This window comes from Buteo buteo, chromosome 4 (genome assembly GCF_964188355.1).
Source record: "Buteo buteo chromosome 4, bButBut1.hap1.1, whole genome shotgun sequence".
Lineage (NCBI taxonomy): Eukaryota > Metazoa > Chordata > Aves > Accipitriformes > Accipitridae > Buteo > Buteo buteo.
Window position 1 is genome coordinate 63,886,441 of NC_134174.1, and position 24,165 is coordinate 63,910,605.

General features: G+C 37.5%; 1 long non-coding RNA gene across 1 annotated transcript in view; it reads left to right on the top strand.

Annotated features, from left to right (window-relative positions):
- The window catches only part of LOC142030399 (uncharacterized), a 91,089-nt gene extending 67,455 nt beyond the window's left edge, over window positions 1–23,634 (top strand). Inside the window, exons 3-4 of the long non-coding RNA XR_012650179.1 lie at window positions 2,824–2,923; window positions 23,540–23,634. This is a non-coding gene — a long non-coding RNA (uncharacterized LOC142030399). The remainder of the gene's footprint in view (window positions 1–2,823; window positions 2,924–23,539) is intronic.
- Window positions 23,635–24,165: the final 531 nt, after the last annotated feature.

Sequence of the window (24,165 nt, forward strand, 5' to 3'; positions counted from 1 at the left end):
AATGCAATCACGTGACTAAAACTGGCATGTGTTATTGCCCTGAACTGATGTAGCGAGCCACACAAATTTCATTTACTCCACCCCTTTGCTGTTTTATAAAACTCTCCAAAACAGTAACAAGTATTTAAAAATAAAAACAGGGATGGAGCACTCAAATGATTTACAGAATGATACCGTTCCTTATTCTTTCCTAAAATAGCACCTGGGTGCCTATTACATTCATCGATCTGTAGAACTTTTCTCCATGCTTTGGCTCTCCCGTTCTGCTGTTGCCTTCTCCATGCTGCTTCTCACACAGTCACGGTCTCCAGCCAGAACAACCACGGAAGAAGCCCTGGAGGTCTGAGGGATGAGAGAGAGGGTGAACTCCCCTTGGTGTTCTCAAGCATGAACAGGAGATCCATGTGAGTGATACAGACTTATGTCCAAAGAGCTACCAAATTATTTTGCAGTTTCCCTGAGTCCTCTAGGTTCAGCTCCTTTTCTTTAGATCTTCACTGCTATGCCAGATATAATGGGATCTCTTCTTGATATGCAAGACTATTTTGGAGTTTGGGCATGGTCTGTCTTAGAGCTTCAGCCACTGGGCACCATATTTATAATTTATTTCAAGGAAATTTTTGTCACTTCTCAGTGTCAATTTGCCAAGGTTTCTGAACATCGTTACAAGAAATCGAAACAAAATCAAGACTAAAATGCTCTAAAACTGTTCCCCTCAGTTGCTTTGCCAGTGTTAAGCATTCTTTGGCTATTAAGCATCCTTCTCTAAGGAGTCCTGCACTTGCTTCTCTTGAAACACTGTCTCTTGAGCAGCCAGTATTCTTATTCCTTCACTGATCCAATGCTAGAAATAAACATGCGAGACCTATACTTCTCTTCCAAGTTCTTCATGGACTTGAGTCCTTCTGACTTTTTTCTTCATCTGCCTTGACTGTGTTTTTCTGTGCCTGGTTTGACTTGTGGCATCTGTGAATCCCAAAGATTCTCTGTAGGTAAATATAGGTCCCTCTATGCTAGAGGCTTCCACCTGAATATGAGCCAGCAATGACCCCTGTTATTCTGTCTCCAGGAGACATTGAGGGATGGGTTATACATTAACATTTTTTTTTCACTGAAGTTGCTTAAGAACGGCCTATAAATGTCACAGGGACATGTTCTCAGTACAAAAGATAGTAATCTTTTAAGGTATTTGAATAAACACATGCCAAGAAATGAACTTTAGTAGCCAAACTGGATGAAAGGAATTGCAGATAAAATGAAATCTGTGTCATCTTAAGGTAATTATCAAGTATTAATGAAGTCTTATAAAGGTAGTTAAATCAAAGCTTGTAGGTTTTAAGAACTTGAGTGATCTGAGGTATGTGAGATGCCACTTCTCAGGGTTTTTTTTAACTCACAATTCATTGTGCATAATTTAGTCACATTTGACTATTTTGATAGAGATAAATAAAAATTTGAGATCTTTTCTGGGCTGGATGTTCATTGCTTTGTCCTTGTGTATTACATTATGTGGCTCTTACACAATTATAAGGATTTATCTGCTCAGAATTCTTCCAAAACAGCTCTTCAGGCACAGTTCCAGCATAGGTTATACTGAATAGGAAAAAGACACTTTAAAGCTGAATTAGAGAGCCTAGCATGGTAATTATTCTTGACTAGCTATTTTGGTAAACTTCCAAATGCAGACAAATCCTAAGAGTTCAATTAAATACAACCACTGAATACGTTTATTGGAGTTGCTCCACTATAGTAACCACTGAATACTGTTTTTTTTGGAATTGCTCCAGTAAAGTAATCATCGTTGTTACTTTTCAGGACTGTATCTGTCTTGTTTTATTTCTTATCTGTCAACCAAACTTCACTCTGAATTAGACTGGCCCTTCGGTATAGAAAGCAAGGCTGCTATAATGCCATCTAGAAGTAGGATGAGATTGACATAGTTTCAAAACAGGCAGTGTTTTGGCTCACTGATTACAGGCCATATGGAGAAACAAATCTGGGGTATCTGTGAAGTCTGGGGCACTGGCACAGGGCTCAGCTCCAATGCCTCCAGGTCAGTCTCTGCTTTTGTCTTTTGCACCTGGATTTCTCCTTTTTGAGGATTCTTGTTCACACACCTTCCCAAGGGTTAGTTGCCCTGAAATCCTTGTGTAAGCAGCGTGTGAAATAGACACAAACAGACAAATCTGTACAGGATCAGTAAAACCATACTAGAAATCTACTATGAATTTGAGAAAGGTTGCTATAATTTAGAGAAACAATTTGCCATTACATTGTTGACTTGTATTCAGTCATATTCAGACGTACAAAAACCACACTCACAGAGTGATGAAATGAGAGATGGTAGAGGATACTACCATGGTTATAAAAGACTTTTGTGAGTCTTAGATGTCTCCTGGAACCTTGAAGTGTACCTTGATAGGCTTTCGATTTTGGGTCATGACTGCATCTGTATCAATAGCAGATTCACCAGTTTGGGGATAACAGTTTTCCTTTAAAAAAGCAAGAAATAGATTTTCAACTAAACAGACACTTCTACATTTTGACTCTCTTCATTCATCAGTTTCTAAATTAAAATATAGCTTTATACTCAAACCAAAATTATTTCATCTAGAAGACACTGAAACAGAGATCTTAGATTTTTTAGGTTTTATTATGTTTTAAATTAATTATATGAAGAAGCCGAAAGAATTCCCTGAAACTTTTAGCTCCACTATTAATTTTGCAATATCTACCTTCCATACTAAAAAATCTTAACAAAATGTTCTAAAACTGTCACTCAGTGCTGTCACTTCTTGGGCTTAACATTTATTTTGCCTACAGGCTGGTTACTGAGAGGGAATCTTGACTCAGCTGTGATCATCCTGGCAGATGTGACTTGGATTCTGACTGCAAGACAATTCCCTCTATAACAGTGACAAGGGTAAGTAATATGCAAGGCAGAACCATGTATTGCAGCATATTTAGAAAGTCATAGTTAGAAAAATGTAGTGTACCCTCTATAAATTTGTGGATGATACTAAAGGAGGAGGAATAATTGCCAAATGCTTGAGCTTCAGTACAGAGGGCTCTTGAGGATGGGGACAATGAGAACCTTGTGAAATGCCACCAAAACATTTTGCGCTTGGGGGGAGTAAGCCCGTGCATCAGTATAGGATGGGAACAGCCCTGCTGAAAAAGACATGGGGTTTATGGCGGCCATCAAGCTGAGCATGATCAACCACTGTGCTCTCACTGTAAATGTCACAAACCCCAGGTGTGGCTATGTGAGGAGAAGCATCGCAAGAAGACTGACAGAAGTTGTTATCCTTCACCACCTGACACTGGTAGGGCTACCTGTGAAATACTGAGGCCAATTAAAGAAGGATATTAAGAAACCAGGAAGGGTGTAATTGGGGGTGAAATGATGGTCAGGGACCAAAAGCAAGTGTTTAACCTGAAGAGAAGACTTTGTAACCTAAGAGCAACCTTCAACTGTTTGACAGGGAATGCCAAAGCCAACGGATCCAAAGTCTTCTGTGGTGGATGGTACAGCACAGGGGAATGGCACTAAGTTGCAGATCAGGAGGTTCAGAATGGACACGTTGGGAAAAACCTTTTCACTAGTGAAGTAGTGTGGTACCACAACAGAATTTCCTAGAAAGGTTCTGGAATCTCCCATCCATGGAGGTTTTTAAGATGTGGGTTCATAAAGCCATGGTTGACATCATCTGTTCTTTGCAACAGTCCCATTTCTAGTGGGAAGTTGGAGCAGATGATCTCCAGGGATCCTTTCTAATCAATATTTCTATGATCTTAAAAGTAATAATAACTACTGCATAACTTTCATTTCATTTCATTCCATTGAAACCTTCTTCACAGAGCTGGTCTCTGCCAGACTTTTCATTATACTGGCTGCTCATGAGTTTTCTCTACCTCTTGCACCTACTCAGATGCTGTTTAGTTTACCAAAATTATTTTAATGGCTGTATGTTACTTAATTAGTAGCGTACTAATTAACATTAGTGTGTTAATATATAGCCATCCTTTAGAATTCATAATCTCACCGCCAGCTCTATTTCTGTCATAGATGCTATTCAATTACAGGCATCTCTCTGATGACAGATTTCAATTTTTAGATTTTCATAGTTTTTTCTTTAAGACTCACAGATCTTAAAAGGTTCTAAGAGGATATAGTTTATTTCAATAAGAATTTGTCCAGAAAAAACGCCACTAAGGACATTGAAGGATCTACCTTAGAAAGAAGCACAGGTTATGCTCCCCAATAGCACTGCCAATTGATTTTTAGAATTTGGCTATCCTAGCAGGGGTATGCTACCACTTGCTGCAGAACTCTGCAAAAGTGTGGGACACAGCTGGAATATCGTCTGATAAACATTTCTGTTGATTTCTTTTAAGGGCAAGGGAATCCCTTCAGGTTTCTTCACTGAAACTGTTGACTGAAATAAGTTTGCTAAATTTTGTTCCTCTTTGCACTGCAAAATAACAACAAAAAAAAAAGGAGAAAGAACTATATTTTGTTTTACTGTTGTGGAAACAACACTTTGAAGTAACAGCACCTCTAAACCTCTTTAAACCAGGTGCAATAAAAGCTTGCCAAAGTAGTCAGAGAATGTATTTCTTTAACTGCCGGCAGAAATGAAACAGAGCAAACCTGTCAAAATTTCTTCCACCTACTCCAGCCGAAGAAATAAACCACATTAGACCTATTCTCCCATGAAGAATTGAACAGAATCCACTGACTTTCAAGAGCAGTACCTGCAGGTAAATGGGGCAGTAGGTTCTGTAAATATAAAATGAAAAAGATGGCAAAATGGCTTTTGGTTTGGAATCCCGCAGAATAAGTTCCCTGATGCATACAATCAAGCACATTAGTGTTTAGTAGTCTTTAATGAAACCATTAGTATGATGGAATATTAACCTCATTTGTGATTTTCAATGTAGTTTCCCAATACGACTTTGTGTTGTTCTAGTTTAATTGGTTTTGTCAACTTGAGAAGTTTATTTGAGGAATAGAAGATGAGAGTCTAAAGGATTTGCCATATGTTAAACAAACTGTGACTCTGATAACTCAGCTCATTTTATATGCAAGGGACAGAATTAATGATATTTTAGATGGGTCTGGAAAATTACATTTGCTAACCCTCTGACCCCGTGATGGCAGTTTTAAAAATGCAACGTCTGGAGCTGGTACGCTAAGAATTCAGAAATTATATTACCTCTATTAAAATGAAGTTTTAATGTCCTTAAACAATTAAAGCTCAAATATTATATGTCTGTTAATGAACTTCATAAATATTTATAAGGTGCCATTAAAGCGTACAGTCTAAAATAAGTAAGGAAAAACTTCAGCTGCCTTTTGCTTAATTTGAAAGGATTGTGTCATAAATTGGAGACTACCCGTCTACCTGTTGCATTCAATTCTGTGTCCTTTTACCATAGTAAATCACAGGTAATTACATTAATGTCAGTGAAATTATACCAATGCGAAAGCAGTAAATATGAAATATTTTTCTGTTACACAATGTTTTTATTGGCTCCGCTCCGTCTGCACTTTGGCACCAGAAAGGCTGGTACAGATACAGGGATACAACAGGAGCAGAGATATGGCAGACTGTACTGGCAAGTTTAAATCACTACTTGTTCATGGATGGGCAGGAGGGTACTAGAATTTTCAATTTTTTATAGTTGTGGTGCAGTATTTAAGAGCTGCATAGAGAAATCTTTTCAATGAGGCCCATCTTATATTCAAATGCCAAGAAATCTGTGTTCCACTTAAATCAGGTCCAGTGAAGTTAATGAAACTTTATTCATCTAAAACTGACATACCTGAGGGAAGGGGTATGGCACAGTGGTTTTAGCTCTGGTTTTAGCTTTATACTCTGTTAAATGCTTCTCTTTGTTAAAAAGCCTTGTTGTAATAACCCCCCCTCTCGCTGCAGTTGTGTAGCCATAAACACTTAGATTGGATAGCTGGGATACCTGTCTGGATAGCTGGGATATGTTTCCTCTCTCCTCCATCAAACCAATGAACCCAATTATATTAGGCATTTATGAGTATTTATGAGTATTTAGGCATTCCTGCTTTTAGGAAGCTCTGGAAGTTGCTGATTAAAGTAACTTGAAAAAACATACTTGCAAACAAGTTAGTTTAGCCACAGGCTCATTGCACACAAAGAAAAAAAATTAAAAAGCTGCCCTTGTTCTGCTTGTTTCGCCTTATCTACATCTTAGTCTTTTCCTACAAGTTTTAATAAATTCCTTTCAAATCAATTCATTCCAACTCTTGAATTAAGACTGGAAGACGAAACAATTGCAGTGTATGTGCTTCTCTAAGACTCATCTCCAGCCACTGCCAAGTTGATGACCCATCTCAGTCCACTGCCTTAAAGTATTTGTTCTCCCTTTGATACCTGTCTTGGGAAGCTATTGGTTGGCATCACACAGCTGCATTCCCACATTAATGAGTTTTCATTGTACCTTTAAATACTATTGATATTCACTCAAAACCTATCTTATTATTTCTGCTTTTTTTTTTTTATTTCCCATTAGAAATAATACATCTTAGTTGCTTTGTCTTGTATATTTGAATTTCCTTACCGCAGCTGCTGGATAGCAAATGACTTAGTAGATGAATCTGTTTTTCTCTGTCAATAGCTCGCTGCATCACTGCTGTTAAACAGCAGACCACGATGCATTAGTAATTGCTTCCCAGATGTAAGTGAAATGCTTATAGTAAGTGTTTGGAAACATTAGCAGATGAACATAAGCAGTACCCTTTCAGGGAGCACTCTGGTGTTTTTCACAAATTACAAGTCCTCTTCTAGACTGATAACAGATGGAGCTTTCTGAGAAATATTTTTCCTCTCTGATTCTTTAGGTCTTGCTATAGCTGCCCACGTTTCATTGTTGGAACTGATACAATTTTAGAGATGCACAAAATATTCCCTCACTGGAGAGAGCAGAACAGGTTTGCTGATATAAGAGAGGTTCCACTTCATTTTAGTGATGTGAGAGATCAATAATGAGACCATTTTATTTGTTTAATCAAAGTTACTGTTTTAGCTTTCTGGAGTATTTACACAAAGAGAGAACTACATTATGTGGTTTTTGACACTTAGGGCCAATGAGCACAGCTTCTTTAACAAAACTAGTCTATGAGTTTCGCATACTGTATGATAATTAGAAGTCTACAAATGCTGAGGTTTAAATTGGAGCTGACCGATCACGTTTAATTTAAATGTCTTAATGGTTGTAGTTTGAATGGAACATAGGTACCTTATCTAATCCAGGTTTTCTTCATACAGAGAAAGAAGTATGTAAAAATCTCTAGGACTTTGCTCCCAAAAAGCATATAAACTCAGAGATTAATTCAAGCAACTAACAATTCCACTGAAGTCACCGATAATATTACTTGCTTGAAGTTCTGTTGCATTGAAAGGGTTGATATATCAAGAGCTTAATCTTGCAGTAACTTTTTTCTTGCATCAGAAGAAAAACATTTTGATGGAACATTAATATTTCCCTATCTTCTGATCCTTAGGGGACACAACAACAATCTACCTTTCGCTTTTGCATCTGGCATAGTGTATTCAAAGATCCCAGATCACTTCTCAGGCTGTGCAGGAATTAATTCCATCCAGAGCAAAGTAGGACATTACTTACACCACTAGGGATGATGAAATGACTGGGTGTATTTAAATCATAGTGAATGAGGGTAATTTTTGGCATTAATTTCGGATTTCACCTAATGGAATTTGCTTCTTTCTTTACTCCCCAGAATAAAAAAGTATCCAAACTTCAACAAGGGCTTTTTGAAGGCATGCAATGAACACCAAGCAGTTTTAGGGATAATTATAAGACAGGAACAGTTACAAGGTATTTTGAATTGTGAAATTTTTCATCTCCTCACTGTTTTGCCAAACCAGCATTTTTGAAGAGGAAAAAAATGTTAAGAAATTGTGAAAATGCTTTAGTTTGAAGTCTCTTGCCTAAGGTGGTCCTTTTCCTGTAATGACTCAGTGAATGGAAAACTGGAATGAAGTTTGTGAAATTGTTGGTGTGTAAAAATTCATTTAAAGTTTGATACTGTATCTAGTTCTCAAATCATCCTTAGATTCAACAGTTCTTCTTCAAAGATATTAGTACAGAGCTGTTATTGAAAAAGGTAATAATTGGGTAGGGGTCTTCACATGGTACCTGCATATTTATGATACCTCATTAAGCTGAGTTGTGATATGCTGTTTCAATACCCACAGCATTTTATAGCTAATTTTTAAATTCCTGACCAAACAAGATTTTTAATGGAGTTCTGACATATGTTTTGATAATCACTACCAAACAGCAAGCAGGAATGAGTCTAGCCTGCATAATGTTTAGGGCTGTTAAATCCTAACTCGTCTCTTTTCTGACTGGACTATACTGAAAGATCATGGGCTTCAATCATTTGGAAATGTAGCACAACTAAGTAGAGACAGAAAAATAGGTAAAGAATCACTCTTAAATATATAGAAAAAGGAAAGTATGAAAACCAATTTGCTTTTATAAGCTCTAAGCCATATCTTTGGCTCCAGACCTCCCAAATAACAAGGTAATAAATCCATATGAAAACCGAACTTGCTACTTCTGTGTTGCCGTTCAGCTAGGCTCATTTCCTGCACTTCCAGGCAACTGCTGCTCTTAGCTGCTTCTTCATCAAGACATCTTAGAAATATCCATTTACAAGCACAGGGAAAAGTCAATCTTTTAAAATTTCTATGTTTCCTATGACTTCACAGCTGTCCCTAAACATAGAAGGGGAAATAACTGCAGTTAATTTCTGTTATCTATCAGCAAATGTTGACTATATTAATGAGATTAATTAGTCATTTAGAGGTTAAACAGATTAATTAGATGCTATCTTATTTTAATTTTCTGTATGCTAATGAATATTTTATATTATACATTAATATACATATATTATAATTTTATGCATGCTCTCTTCTTGATGCTTCTGTTTAAAATAATATTAACAGCTCACACACTCCAGGCAATATTTCATTAATTCAATTCCCTATCATGTTATGAATGTCTTTTAATCAACTGTTTTTGCATGGAGCCCTTTCCTGCTCCTCCATCTGCTAAATCATATTCAGGCAAACTTTTTTCCAGACACCAAGAAGTATGCAGGGGTTCTACCCATAGCTTTACTTCAGTAAATTCAATTTTATTTAGCGAGGCATCTACATTCATTCAACTCTGAATCCTGACTACAGGGGCCACAGACTCCTGCCCTGTTTTCTCAAACGAGCTTTGTTTAGATCTTTGTTTTGAAGATGTCTCTCCTCTTCAAAACATTTAGTATTTCTGACTTAAAGTTGCATTTGAGCACAGCAAATATTCAAGGATGTATTACTAGCAGAAAACATAGTCAAAGGTGTTAATCTCCCAGTAAAGCAATAGGAACTGCATAGAGCTTATAGGATGTGACTAACCTCTGAAATATTTAGACAATCTTCTGACCAACATGGGAAAAAGGTGGCTGCGAAGGGAGAGTTTAAAGTCTACTGTTCCATTTTCACGCTGTTAGGACACAAATTACAGTGCTGTCAGTGCTTTTACACTGAGAGAATTATAAAGCCTTAATCTACAATTTAACAAATTTTACCAAGTCAACCCATTCCCAGCAACACACGACGCTCATTACCTGAGTCCTTCCACTGTATTTTTATTGTCATTACAGCACATTTCCAAAATAGCTTAATTACTTGTTTGGCAAATATATAAAATCTTAAAGAGAATGCTAGCTGTTCTCAAAATGTCAGCATATACTTCCCTCATGTTCCCCAAAGCAAGGAGTGCTGATGAATGTGTTTCATTATTCAGCGTAGTAGTATGACAAAAGCACCTCCAGCACCTTGTCCTGGCATTAGCCACAACCAGATCTTACGCTCCTTTACTCCACATGTAACGAATCTATATTGACCTTCCTATTGCCCACTCAAACCTGGGGAGAAGCCTTCCATTCTTCGTGGTTATGGAGGGAGTGACAACTTCTTAATGTAGCCCAGTGTCTTTGGATACCAAACAAAAACTATTTAAGGTAATTAGAAGAACGTAATTTCCCATCAGCCATTCATAGGCAGCTAGAAGAGTTTTTAATTCTCTCAATTTCAAAATTCTTTTAAACTCCAAATGACTGCAACAGGTGAAAAACTAGTGAGTATGGTGTATTGTTTCATCCTGAAGCTGCTCTGTCATACACTTTTTTCATTGCTTTCTCAAAACAGTATATAAGAAAAACTTGCAGCTACTAATACTGGCAGACTCAGGGCTATACCTTTCCAAAATTACTGGAGTAATGTTGCCTATGCAATGCTGAAGCTCTTCTCTATTTGTAATAATGGCAACAGTTTTACTTATGATGTTTAGAAACCCATAGTCTTAAAAATTATAACACCTATACATGTGACAAAAGCCACCAAAAATCAAATCCAATGGCGCATTTTTACTTTTGTTTACATCTGATGCCTTTGTTTGGATGTTCTGCATCACAGGTAATAACAATGAGGATACTCACAATCACAATGATTTTCCAAAGAGAGGAGTACCCAGAGCAAGACAGGTGAAGTCAGATGGAAGTCCTGGCCAGGATCTCCAGCTGCAGGGTTTTCTCCTGCTCAGACCCTCGAGCTTGGGATTTAGTTGCAGACTCCACTGAGGCTTTGTGCAGATTCAAGAGACCCCAGTGCAGAGACTTTGCATTGATCTGAAGGTACTATTTATTGGCAAATAAACCCTCATTTCAGGATGCCACCCTATTGCAGTAATATATTTTTGGACAGGTTTTTATAGGAAGAAGTCACACTAGACCTGCACCTGCTTGTCGGAGGAAGAAGAAAGTCAGAAACAGTTCCATTTAGTTCTAGTGTCCGGAATAACTTGAGTTCTTTTGCAATGCCCAGCTGATGTAAAATCTTGGCCCTTCCCTTGTTTAGAATTAACCGTGGGAAGTTCCATCACAATTTCATGTAGTGTTTGTGGACCTCATCTTTCCTTGTCGATCCTGTCTGTGGGGATCTCAGTATCTTATATTCCTGTGTGACACCTGACAGGCGCACTGAAAGAACTTGCCTGAAAACTTATTTCATTTAAACTCTTGCTGCACAATGTAGACAGTGATGTTACTGTACATAGCAAATTGGGGACTAGTCCCAGCACTGTGGCTTTGGCAGCTGGGCGATGATACAATCTCTCCCTTTCCACTGGTACTGGCTAGACCACAGAAGATGCCAGATGAGGACAATATTTCTGGAGTTTGTTTGGTTTTATTATTAGGTGTTTTCTACCTGTATAAGTAATACTTTATGAATGAGCTATCTGAGCAAATACTACAGCAAGGCCTGATCCAGTCACAATGCAGATTCAAGTTAGGACTGCTGGCAAGAATTTGGTATAATTCGGTTCTATCTCGTGACCCAGTGCGTGTGTAGCCCCAGGCAGTGGTAACAAGGAATGGCCTTTGATCCCCTGATTTTAGGTAAATCCTTCCCTGAACAAGGGTGTTTACACCACATTCACACCTGGATTTAACTTAGATCTTGACCTGCTTTTCTGGGAAGAAGTATGCAAAAAGTGTGTATTGAATTATTTCACTTTGTTTATAGGCTGCTGGACCTAGAGAAGCAAACAAACAAAGATGAAGATAAATCTGAAAAGAATTCTGAAGTTAAATCCTTTGCAATATTTAATCAATATTTAACTCACTTTATTACCAAGTTTTTGAAATTGTCACTGGACTGGTTTTTGCTTTCTTTTTAACTGAAAAACCCACATGATTTTCAGTGCATAAAATACTTCTGCTGAAAACTGGTTTAATTAACATTTCAGTATTAAGGAAAATTTTAGTTTTGACATTAAAAGGCTCTGGTTTTGCTAGTAAGATATTGCAAATCTTTCTTCTTCCTTCATCTGCAAGTACATTTCAACCTTTATAATGGCATTTTTTAATGATTATGACAAAACTCTGATTTATTAGGAAACACTGGTGAAGTTGACAATATAATTCTTAAAAAAGCTATATATGTATGCCACCTATTTCCACTAATGGCACTTCTTTTTTGAGCTTTTAATAGATATTTCTACCTAAATAAATTCTTTTTGGAAATTTATTCAAAACATTTTGGTTTAATGAACTCCTTCTGAATTCAAAACAAGGTCCAAAAGATTAATCATAAAATGCCTCAGGCCACAGTTTTAAGCCAGTCTGCAGTGGGAGTGTTTTGTAGAAATCCCTGGAAATGCATTGCACATACCCAATTAAATTAATGATCTCAAATGTCAGATTCACTGAGAACCTGTAGGGTTTGGGACATTTCTAACTCAAATTGTTGGTTTGGATTCTGGGAAAAAATATGTTTTATTCTGGTAACAGAATTTTCCTTAAAGATGGAAACCTCTACTTTTTGATCAGCTTAGCTCCTAATGTTGAACTGATGCTCCAGTAGAATTCCTTTTGATAGTTTAGACTAAATTAATAAGCAAGCACAAAACCAAGAGTAATGAGTTTTGCAGTTTTTCTGGCTGTGAAAATAGCTAACACTAGAAACAGACAGACATAGAAAAATGGTACTTTGCAAGAGAAAAATGAAATCAGATGACTAAGAGAAAAGGAAAACCAAAATCATGTTATTCTATGTTTTCTAACATTTATAATTGGTTTAGTATTTTGTTCTATGTAATTGCAGTTAATTCATTTGGGATTAAAAACAGTATTATCCCATTGTAGTGCTCTTGGCGTTCAATTCTAATATATTAACATCAGGATAAAATCGTGAGTATAGATTTTGCCAAGAACAGGAGAGTAAGGACAGTCCCTGGGAAAAAAAGAGATGAGGTATAGCCGCAGGCAAGAGGACTCAAGGGACTGAACAGGGTATTTGCATTATTTCTGTTTCTGTTGCTTCCATCCTTGTATTTTGCTTTGTCCTTACTCATGCTTTGCCTTTACTTAATTGCTTTCTGTGATGAATATAAATTCAATCACCTCTTAACAGAGTCTTGCTGGTCCAAAGCCAGAGATGTCTGTAAATGGGTGTAAACTGTGCATTGCTAAGTAAAAGCTGAAAAAACTGAGGTGACCCGAGAGAGATGCAAATCACTCTCAGATTAAACTGTACTTCTCAGAATTTTCCGAGCAAGGAAGACATCCAAATTTGTCTCTAGTTATGGAACTGGGATTTTTTGCACATTTTGGGTATCTGTATTCCCCACTGGATTTTGAAATGTCAGAGCATACTCTGGAGAAGTGCTGTGAAAATTCCCTTTCCACAATCCTTTTCAAATTTCAAAAGACATTTATGACCCAGTGTGGCATGAAGTTTCACTTTGTGCTGGATGAATAAGTTAGCAGGAAATTAGAGAGGCTTCTACTGGTAACCAGACAGACAGGAAAATTCTTTCTGAAGATTTCCAATCAGTCTGAAGGCAGCAGCTAGAAAGGACGCCTGGGTCCTTTAAGGTTGTGGAAAAGCAGATGGTGAAGCAAAGAGGCCCAGGTGATAGGAATCAGAACAGGAGCTTGAGACTTGGCTAAAAGACTTAATAGGTCTCCAGTGGAAGATGAGAAAAAGACCAGGGTGGAGTGGAGGAATTAATTATAGATATCTCTTTTGAGATCAAGGTACTACTTTTTTGTTATGAGCAACATGGTAGCATCTTTTTGGCTATAATTGGGTCAGGTTGTCTCATTCATTTGCCTGGTGGAGTAAAAAAAACCATTTTGAAATAGATGTTTGATTTGCTGAGGCTCATACTTACTCACAGAGACAAATGAGTAGACAGCGTGTGCAGCTTAATTGCCAGTTACAGCAAGTGGGCTGACCATGTCTCTCCCTGTGTGTGACTGTAATGGGTAGAAAGGTTGTCACTGATACTTGGTTGAAAAGGCAGGAAGGGGTATATCTGGAGAGAAGGTACATCGCAAGGGGGATGGAGAATGATATGGTAGGAGACAGGAAAAGGTAGTACTGGATCCTGTTGCATTTCTTAGGAAAGGCAGTAAGATTCTGCTTGAAGATGGGGAATGCTGAGGTAGAGGGAGAGATGACGTGCTCAGATGTGTCAAAGAAGAGCTGAGGATTGATGGCCTAGTTAGGGTGGTTTGTAGGGTTGATGTGAGCCTATCTGTAGGATGCAAATTCCAGTAATTTTCTAGCATTCCTGTTCCAGTTGTGTGCAGCATCTGGGATAGAAGGTAAGTGAATGATAAGACCTAGAGAGATGACTGGTGGCATGAGAGTAAAGGATCAGAACATGGGGAGAAAGTGCAGAACTGATGTCCTGAAAAGCTGGAGACAAGGGCTGATGAAAGCCTGAGTCCTAGGGCTCCTGGGATCCCTGGGCAATGGCTTCAAGTGCTTAACAGAAAGGTAAGAGCCAACATTTTGAATGGGGAGCTGCCAAGAGCTAGCTAGCTGGTATAGACCATAACCAAGGGAACATCATTGCCTCTAGTCTCTCCCTCTCTTAAGTGAACACTTAAGTAAATTTTTTCCTGTGTAGTTTACTCATTAAGTAGAGTAAAGGGACATTGGACCCTTTGCTTACGTGGCATATTTGTTAAAACACTTCTCTGAGGTGTGAGAGAAGGTCTTCCTCTAATACATGTGAAAATAAGGTCCAAACCACATTCCTTACCTCCCAGGAAAGTGCTCTCAGAGGACGATAGGTAATCTTTGCAGAGGGCTTAATCTGCCATAGCTGTAGGGTTTTGTAAAATTAATTAAGTACTCGGTGGTTTGGAATGAAATAAAGATATCTACAATTGAGTTTACAGCCTACGGGTTGGAGTGCTCTCAGGGCATGGCACAGATTTGAGTCTGAGATGCATCTCAAAGATGCAGGGAATATTGAATCAGATATGCTACGGAATAGCTCCAGCAGAAAAGACTAGGATAAACCTAAGTCACTCTACTCTTTAACCCACAATTTCCTGATGTCAGAGAGTTTGGGTCAGATGAGGTAGAAGAGAAAACATGAGCCAAACGATACTATTAATTTATTGCTGAAGCAGCTGCAAAGACAGTCTTTGAAAATCCTAGCAGGTACTACTTGTGTACTTGCTGCTGTACTGTGCATGTATTATATGCCATTAGCCACCAACACTCAGGTTTGCTTGTGGAGCTGGATTTTGTACAAAGCCTAGAGTTAGTAAGCTAAGGAACTACTATCTTTTTTATAGTGCTCTTAATCTGATGAATTAACCTCAAGGCAAACTGTAATAATGTTCTCAGTCCCGTTTCCAATGGTAGGATATTTGCCATTACAGAAAGGGAAACAAATAAATGGCAATTTTGATGGCTACTTCACAAGAAATGTGAGGGCTGACCATGCCCTGCCTCCTCCCTCATTTTTAGAGTCACACCAGATTGTATAGGTCAGAGAGCAAAGACCGTTCATCTGAGAACAGAAAAATTTAGTGATCCAGTCTGTATCACGGCCAAATGGCGACCTGAGGGATGCTAGTCTTATGTATTCCTCAGGACTCATGACATTGACCAAGAGGACTCTCCATCAGTTCAGGAGAAAGAAGGTCATGAGGTCAGATTTGCTTCCTGTTGAGGGTTGGTTTTTTTATTCCTTTTCTATAGTTTGAATTCCTCTGGGCAGCAATGATCTCTTTCTTAAAGCAAAATGGTTTTACTTCTAATGCTTGTTGTCTCCCTATACAGCCATATAGATTTCAGGAATTTCTGTCCTGATGTACCCTCCTAAATTGGATTTGCTCATCAAGGGGGAACAGACCCCTTTTCCAAGGGGTCATGTTCAAAGGGAAGACAGAGAAAAGAAAGATAAAGAAAGAACTGGTAGTTCCATAGACTGGAAATTTGTGCCAACTTAAGAAAAATACTGCCGTCTCCCTCATATACCACGAAAATAGTCAATCGGTCAGCTAAAGGGGCATATTAGCTGTTCCAGATACTAGAAAATGTATACATTGACTCTGCCTATGTAATCGAGTATATACTGTCCTTATGATGGACGGAATAGAGTTAAGCGTTGTTATTGTAAGTGATTGAATCTGTATGGATTATTATTCACTAGCAGTAATATCACAGTGTTCAGAGAAAACAAATCCATCGTGGAATTGATGCATTTCCTTGCAATTTCTGCTACTTAAAATTACTGGACACACACTAAGTAGTGTCCAAGTTAGGCTAGTTTATCTGTTTCAGCAGTTTTAAAAAAATGTCAGATAATGAGCCACTGATCAGATTCAAACCAGCCCCAGAACTGAAGGCACCTAAGAGGTATTTTAGAAAGCAGAGTTAGAAATGTAATTACAAGAGAGACTAATGAAGGGCACCTCCTCAATTTCCCTGTGGCTTTTGCTAAGAAATTAAATCAAGTTTGTACTGGATAAGCATGACTGAACTGTTAGAAATGAGGGAAAGGAAAGATTAAAGTTTTATCTTCTAAACAATAAATACATAATGAACAGAAAATAAAAAAGAAAGCCATTATAATGACAAGAAAAGAGAAATTTAATGGATTGTATAAGATCCAGCAGTTAGAGCTGGTACTAGAAAGAGTCAGTCAAGAGTTTATTTTGGAGGAATAACTCCCAAATATTAGAACTTGTGTGGGAATAGGTTTCCCTGATATTTCAAGAGTAGTAATGTTGAAGCTGTTTCTTGGGCAACCATCTGCCAGAAGAGGAAGATGAGATGTCTGTATGGATAGGTAGGAGATGCAATACAAAAGCTGTGAAAATCAAAATAAATCTTTCCATTGGTGCCATTAGGCTCTGCATGAGGCTTTAGTAAAACAGATCCCCTCTGATTTTGGGATGAATTTCATGTGAAATCTCACCTCAGATTTCTGGAAGCCACATGAGAAGAGAACTGTAAAGCCGAATGTAGCTGGTGGAATAGCAATAATATGTTTTGCACAGCTGGGAGAGCAGCAGTGATTTAAAATGCTAAACACCACCAACCTTCATGTTCCAGAATAGTCACACGTGCACAGGGACTGAAGAGGAGGCTAAGAGCTAAAAAGATAATACAGATATTCTGCCCATAAAGAAAAAAAAAGTTTCAATGAAGCAGAAACTGATTTTTGGAGAGTAAACAACTGAGATGACCTCAACTAATTATTTCAGCTTGCCACAGCTGCTTGGAGTAATATCAAAGCATTTAACATGAGGATGCAAACAGCTTCTGCCTTAATCAGGTTCTCTCTATTACCTTGTTGACTTAACAGAGCAGGACATGAGCCAAACTGATAGGGGTGTAGCTGAAGGTTTTACAGCTGCTAGCTAATCAGTCTTTCCTGTATATAGTTTGGTAGGACTTTATGTATTATCTGCAAGTTCTGCTAAAGAATGAATTTCATTGCACAATAAAATGTTCATATTGGCTTGATCTTGCAAGATAGTTGCTGAACTTAATTTTTTTTTTAATTTACTCATTGAAAAACACAGTTCAAAATTTTGAAAATGCATTCATTTTCCCAAAGGCAAAAGCTGAACAGCATAGACAAGAAGTTTATATCCTGAGGGATATTTGTTCCTTGGTTTTGATGAGTAATTGATCACCTATATCCCATGTTACTCTTTCTGATGTCTAACCAGGTAACTGGAACCTTTTAAGTTATAAACCTGAGAATGGAAAACAAAAAGTAGTTAATTCTCCTGTCTGCTTCTGAAATTTAAATTCACATAAAAATATGGGTGTTTGTATCAATGTTTATTCCCAAACTGTTTTTTTTAAAAAATACAAAGCAGTATACAGATGTTTGAGCAAAGGAAGGGAATGTCAGTCTCATGGACATTTTTTTAGCATCATTTCAGATGACCTTTTTTTCCTGCAGTCTCAATCTCTCTCACTCTCTGTTCTGTTTTCTTTAGCTTAATCAATTTACTTTCCAAATACAATGATTGTTAGCACTCAGGTTACCCCTATTTCTGGAATAGAAAGAGAAATCAGCAATCAGTTTGTGGAACTTTTCCAAATATGCCTAGAGGGCCCTCTTTAAAAGTGTATGAATCTCTGGCAAACAACATGTTGTTGCATTAATTAATGCTACAGACACTTGCTACACAAAATCAGAGGGAAGAAATGTCATAGTTGTAGCAGATATCTTTTTTTAACAGACTGGGTCCCTATTTATATTATGGGCTGCTGGAACTCTGCAGACTTCAACTACTAAAGCCATTTTCCTGTTACATCCTTTGCTTAATTTAGTAGTCTTAGAATAAATAACCTTTTTCCTACAGAGCTTTTACAACACTCTTATAATGGCATTGCTACAACTAACTCCCTTTTCTTCTCTCTTGTGGGCAATTTTTAATTTTTTTTTTTAAATTTTTTTTTTTAACCCGAAAGCTTAAAGTTTTCTCTCTCTAGCTACTGCCCAATTCCTGTTTTGGAATATGTTCTCTGTCTTCAGTAACAAGCTAATGAATATTAATACTCCTGCATTTATCACAAGTTATGGAAGAAAAGCCCTTAATCAAAGACACTTGGGCGTGTATGTGAAGGTTATCTAGTACATTATGATAGATGACCCTCCATAGATTCCATAGCTCACCTATTTTACTGATTTCACATCGTGATAAGCCTGCCCATCTTATAAAGATATGAATAATTTAATCTGCTCCATTACAGTTAATATCTCTCTGAGAGATGTGTCTGTTGGGGAAAAATGATACACTTATGAACTTTCTGAAACAATAAAATTGATCAATTTTTGAGCCAGTTTTTCCTGTGAAGCTAATTCCTGAGTAATTTATTTTCAGTGATTAAATCTGCTGTCTGAAAGTAGGAGTTAGCAGATCTACATGAGGAAAGCACAATCAGCTGAATTTGCAGATGGAGCCCAAACTCTCTGTAGAATCTAATGGAATTTGCATTGAATGAGATAAATGGTATATGTGTTTGTTTACTTACAGAAAAACAGGGAATTGGTCTAATACTTGGAGTTCTTTGCATTGATTATTGTGTTCTGATGTTTCGCAGAATGCAGCCTGTCATAATTGCAAGAATATGATACTCAGTGAAATTACAATTGTATTGATTTTACTAGTTCAGCTGGAGAAGGAAGGATGCTACTCTTTCTGGGATGAAAAGAGAAAGTGTAGCATTTCTACTGTGAAAAGCAATTATACTAGGCATCAGCTTAGAGTCACTCTGCAGCTAATGTTTGTCCAGGGCTCCGTAACTGACTTGGTCAGAATTTCTAAGTTAAGACTAAACGTCTTAGAGTCTACTGAGGAGGAAAGGCAGATGAAAGAAATAGCTGCAGCAATATATACATATGAAAATAGCGTGCCTGTAATTAGAAACACTACCTCTGGAATGATTCCTGAATCTGATCACAAAGGATGGACAGATCCTTTTGGACAAGAAGAAAAGGCACAGACACAGAAATGGAAATCACTGAATAACTATTGGGCAGTAGAGAAAGATTATCCAGACATACTTTGAAAGGAAGGGAATCTTCTCAGGACAGTAGCTCCTATGACATTGTTCTGCATGGATGTCTTCAAATTGCATTCTGCCAGTCCCTGGCTGTCAGCGCAACCTTTCAGAAAGGACAGTTGTCTGCTAGTTTTAGGGCAAATTTTTAAACTTATTTTAACTTGTAATTGCAGAAAAAAATCCACATTGGCTCCTGACCAGATCTAAGATGAAAAATAGATATGATTTAAAGCTATTTTTGCATCTTGCTAGCTTGTCTGAATGTAAGTTGTAAATCATGACAGCATAGGACAGCACCTTGATTTCTACTAATGAAGTTCTCCTTTACTGACATAACCCTGAATAAGCCGTTAAGGAAGTAAAAGTCCTTAAGCTGACAGCATTTACACATGCAGTGGCTCCTTGGGTGCTCAGCCTGTGCTTTAGCTCGTTCACAATGCCCTTGGTGGACTGCATGTTGAGCAGCAGTAATGTGTATTTCAGGAGGCACTCTACAAACAACAGTCTCATTATTATAGGGTAGAAACATCAAATGTTACACACCTTCAATATTTATACGCTGTTTTAAGGAGGCCCATTTGCTTCTGGATACCTTTCTCAGGAAAGTGTATTTCTGTAGGGAAGCATAATCAGCCTTCTTTCATCAAAGATGGATACAGGAACCCCAGAATACGTACTGGGAGATGGGAGCTGAGGTTACACATACACTGCCATGACACTTCAATCCCAGGCTCTCTACAGCAAAAGAACAGGCGAGCCTTCACTAAAATGGTATTCAGATTTTTGAAAAATTAAGCAAATAATGGTATTCAGATTTTTGCAAAATTAAGCAAATAATGTGAGGTATTTCCGTCACAGATTTTTTGGCCTTGATTTGAATTCAAGCAAGGGCTTAGGATGACGGCCCCTGAATTTACAAGCTATTCCTGTTTCTTCTTGTTAGCCTAAGAAAATACTATAAAATGGAAACTGAAAGCTAAAATATCATTCAGCCCATATACCTAATTTTTACACTGAAGATTTATGAGTGAGGTTAACTACATAATTATCCTGTTTAAGGGTATTGCTGGGTTTCTGAATTAAGACTGATGGCATAGATGAACAAGTAAAGGTCATTCTTTTATGCATTAGTTCTTTGTTGATGGACAATTTAACACACAAATACTTTGTATTTAGCACGTAACCTCTTTCATGAAATTCACCTCCCACTGCCTGTCTTTGTAAATATTAATTCACAAAATGCGTATACTTTGTGTAGCTCCTGATAGCTTCTGTGGCGGAACTGACAGGTTCGAACTGACAGTCAAAAAGAGAGAAGTAAAAAAAAAAGTTTACTCCAAGGTGTCAAAGGCATACAGAATATTCTCCTGGAATTTATTTTAACCAGTGGACTTTGGCTATGGGATTCGTTTCCATTTCAGTATTACTATAAAGCACCTTTTATATCTCATTGTCAAAATGGTATATACACACTTTTATGTTTTCTTCATAATTAGTTTTGTTTATTACAGAGGTAACTGCCTAGATTTGAAGAGCATTGAATTCCAGTAACTCAAAAAGTAATTACATTTTTGTGGGACCAAAACAGGGTAGTGGCATTACTGAGGGCTAAGTTGGATACATAAATTTATCTACTTTCATTTGAGCAACAGAAAAGTGGACCAGCCTAGAACACCATGGTGTTGAATTGATTTTTTTTTTTAAGATTACACCACAGAAAGCAAGTTAATAACTTTATCATTTTATAATTTAGATACTTAAGAAAAGACAGAAGACAAAACCAAAGCTAGCTTGTTATTAAAAACAGGGCGGTGAAAGCATTTTGCGCTTACATTAGCTAAATTACAAAGGAAAGTTACTTTAAACATTTTCTTTGGCAGTAGAAAAGTGATATTTCACAGCTGTTTTCCGAGCACAGAAATCCTGAGCATGCTGGAGCGACTATTGTATTTTTCTTTATCCACAGCACAGTTAAGGGTGGGAGGCAAAGATTTTACTTGAAATATTATTTGTACTTTCTCCCTGCACTTCAGGAAATTATATTGGTCCTTGCATTTATTTATTTTGATCATCCTACAGGGAGTCTACACAGTCATTGTGCAAACAGAATCAGCCAGTATGTCCATCAAACATTACTCATTTTCATAACATTTTTTTATCAGTAATCAAACTACATAAAAATTGCAATGCTTCCTGAATTGGAATATGCAGCTGTATGTTTTATAGCTGTTTCTGATGTGAGGTGATACAGGGCACACTATCTTACCACTTCTTTAATGCAAGATGTAATGATTGAATCTCTGTGTTAAAATCTCTTGTTCTTTAGAAATTATTTAGTTGAAATTTTCTGTGGATGTGAACTTGCTATGTATTATGCACAATATTTCAAAGCTTTAGTATTAAGAATAAAGGAATTTTTGAGAATATCAGGGTGCAGTTTCATAAGTGGGTTCATCGTCTCAAGGGGTTATCTAACTTGACCTCCTCCAACTGCAAGTTCCCTTCTGCTTCTTTGAGCAAGCATTAGTATTCATGCAGTTCTGTGTGAACCATCAGACTGAAAATGTAACCTCCAAAAATTAAATGGTTCACTTTCATTTGAATAGTGAAATTTACCCTGTGGGTCACATAATACTAGCAATAACTATAAGGTAGTTATGTGGAAGCAGGATCAAGAGGAATGAGGGGATGGTCCCTTTTGGTAACAGAGCGGGCTTAGATTGGCTTGTTGTTGTCTTCTTAGGCAATTTTGGGACAGCCTTTGCATGCTGCTTACTTTAGAAATGTGGACTTGTGGTTCACGGATCTGTGGTGGTCACATCATGTGGCCTTCTTTGGGCGTGAGTATGAGAAAGCAATTTAGAAGAATTTCTAGACTTCAAAAGGCAGACTAACCTTAGGGCACCTAGTCTAATCATAGAATCATAAAACCATAGAATGGTTTGGCTTGGAAGGGACCTTTAAAGATCATCTAATCCAACCCCCAGCCATGGGCATGGACATCTTTCACTGGATCAGGTTGCTTAAAGCCCCATCTAACCTGACCTTGACAACCTATGACAAATATCATTCAAATCTGCGTTCTTGAGAAGTCTCGCCTACCAACCATGGAACAGGAAAACTTCAGCTGGAGTTCTCATGAGAATCCTCACTTTTAAAATAGAGTAAATTAAACCCTTCTGCTAACTCTGATTTTAAAAAATTCTTTCAAATAAAAATGTTTACATTTCTAATGTTGATGGAAACACAGCTACTCTTTCTTGTTTTCAGATTACTACACTCTATCGTAACTGGATCCAGCCTCTGTTATGTGTCAGCCTGAAGTACCTGAGTTCCACACCCAAGAGGAAAACCACCTTGTGCCATCTCAGCCCTTTCTGTAACCAGACTGCTGGTCTAAGGAGAGACAATCACAGATTCTAGGAGATGTTGTGCATGGAATAATTTGATCATGGTCTGTTTTTCACCTTCTAGGCAACTGCAGTTACAAAATGTAGTGTACATTCTTGAAAATAGAGGCTATGATGTCATTTGAAGGGAAAAGTCTAATACAAATGTATATTCATATGTGACATCTTCTTTCCTGCTCTGCTGTACCAGCACATATGGTTCTAAAAATGTGTTTCTTTATCTGCTGATTCAATAGCTGCATAATTTAGTCCCCTGCAAAATTTCTTTCCTGGGATCCTTGCCAAAAGTTTAAATCCAGAGCAATGGTAGTTTTTCTGAGAGGATTATATCTCCACAAAGAGCCAAAAATACTGCATTGGGAAGCTGTCACATAGTCATGCTTCTAGAACTGTATATGACAAAGCAAAAAGCTTTAATGTCACTATTAACAAATGTATTATCGTTCAGTCTTATCACCTCCTGACATCCTGTGACTCCCTCTTTCTAACTTCTTTTTATCTTCCCACTATCCTCAGGTACCTATCACTACAATAGCACTTGCTGCACAACAAAAAAGAATTCAGACTGACTGTCATGGCTCCCTGGCTAATCTTTCATTTCTTTTTACCTTTTAAATGTAAATTATCCAAATGTAATGTTTTTCAAATCTCCTCTCTCTAAAACTTTAGGGATGTTCAAAACCCATCTCTGGTCCACCAGGAACAATAATGACTCCTTCCACAGCGGAGGATTCCATGGAGCTAATCTGAAGTATCAAAAAAAAGTGAGTTAACATTTGGATTTGTGAAAATAATATTTAGTTGATTGTAATGTAGATTATATGAGTATAATTTCACATGCAAAGAGCAATGAGTCAAGTTACAAAAGAGGTTTGAAAAATAATGAGACTTTGCCTCAACATATATTATTCATTCTGTAGATATTAATACTTGTCTTCAATAATTCATGACCTGCACTCATTTTTGTGGGATCCCAATGTTTTCTGACACAGTCTCACTCCCTGGCAAGGGAGGGATGAACAGAACAGCAGCTTACACGTGGAAGATTACTGATTTTTGTAACACTGCAGACCTAAGCTGCTACTGGGGAAGCCAATATGTGAGGAGCAAGTGCTTCATGAAGAAACCGTTTGGAGCCTTTAGACAGTTCAACGTGTAATTCTGGTAACACTATAGATTTTTTTTAACACCAGTTTCTGTAACGATTTATCAGAGCTAAGAGATTATAGTTATGGGTGTACTACAACTACTTTTCTTCAGGGCTATATCCTTAATTGCATTTTTACACAACACAT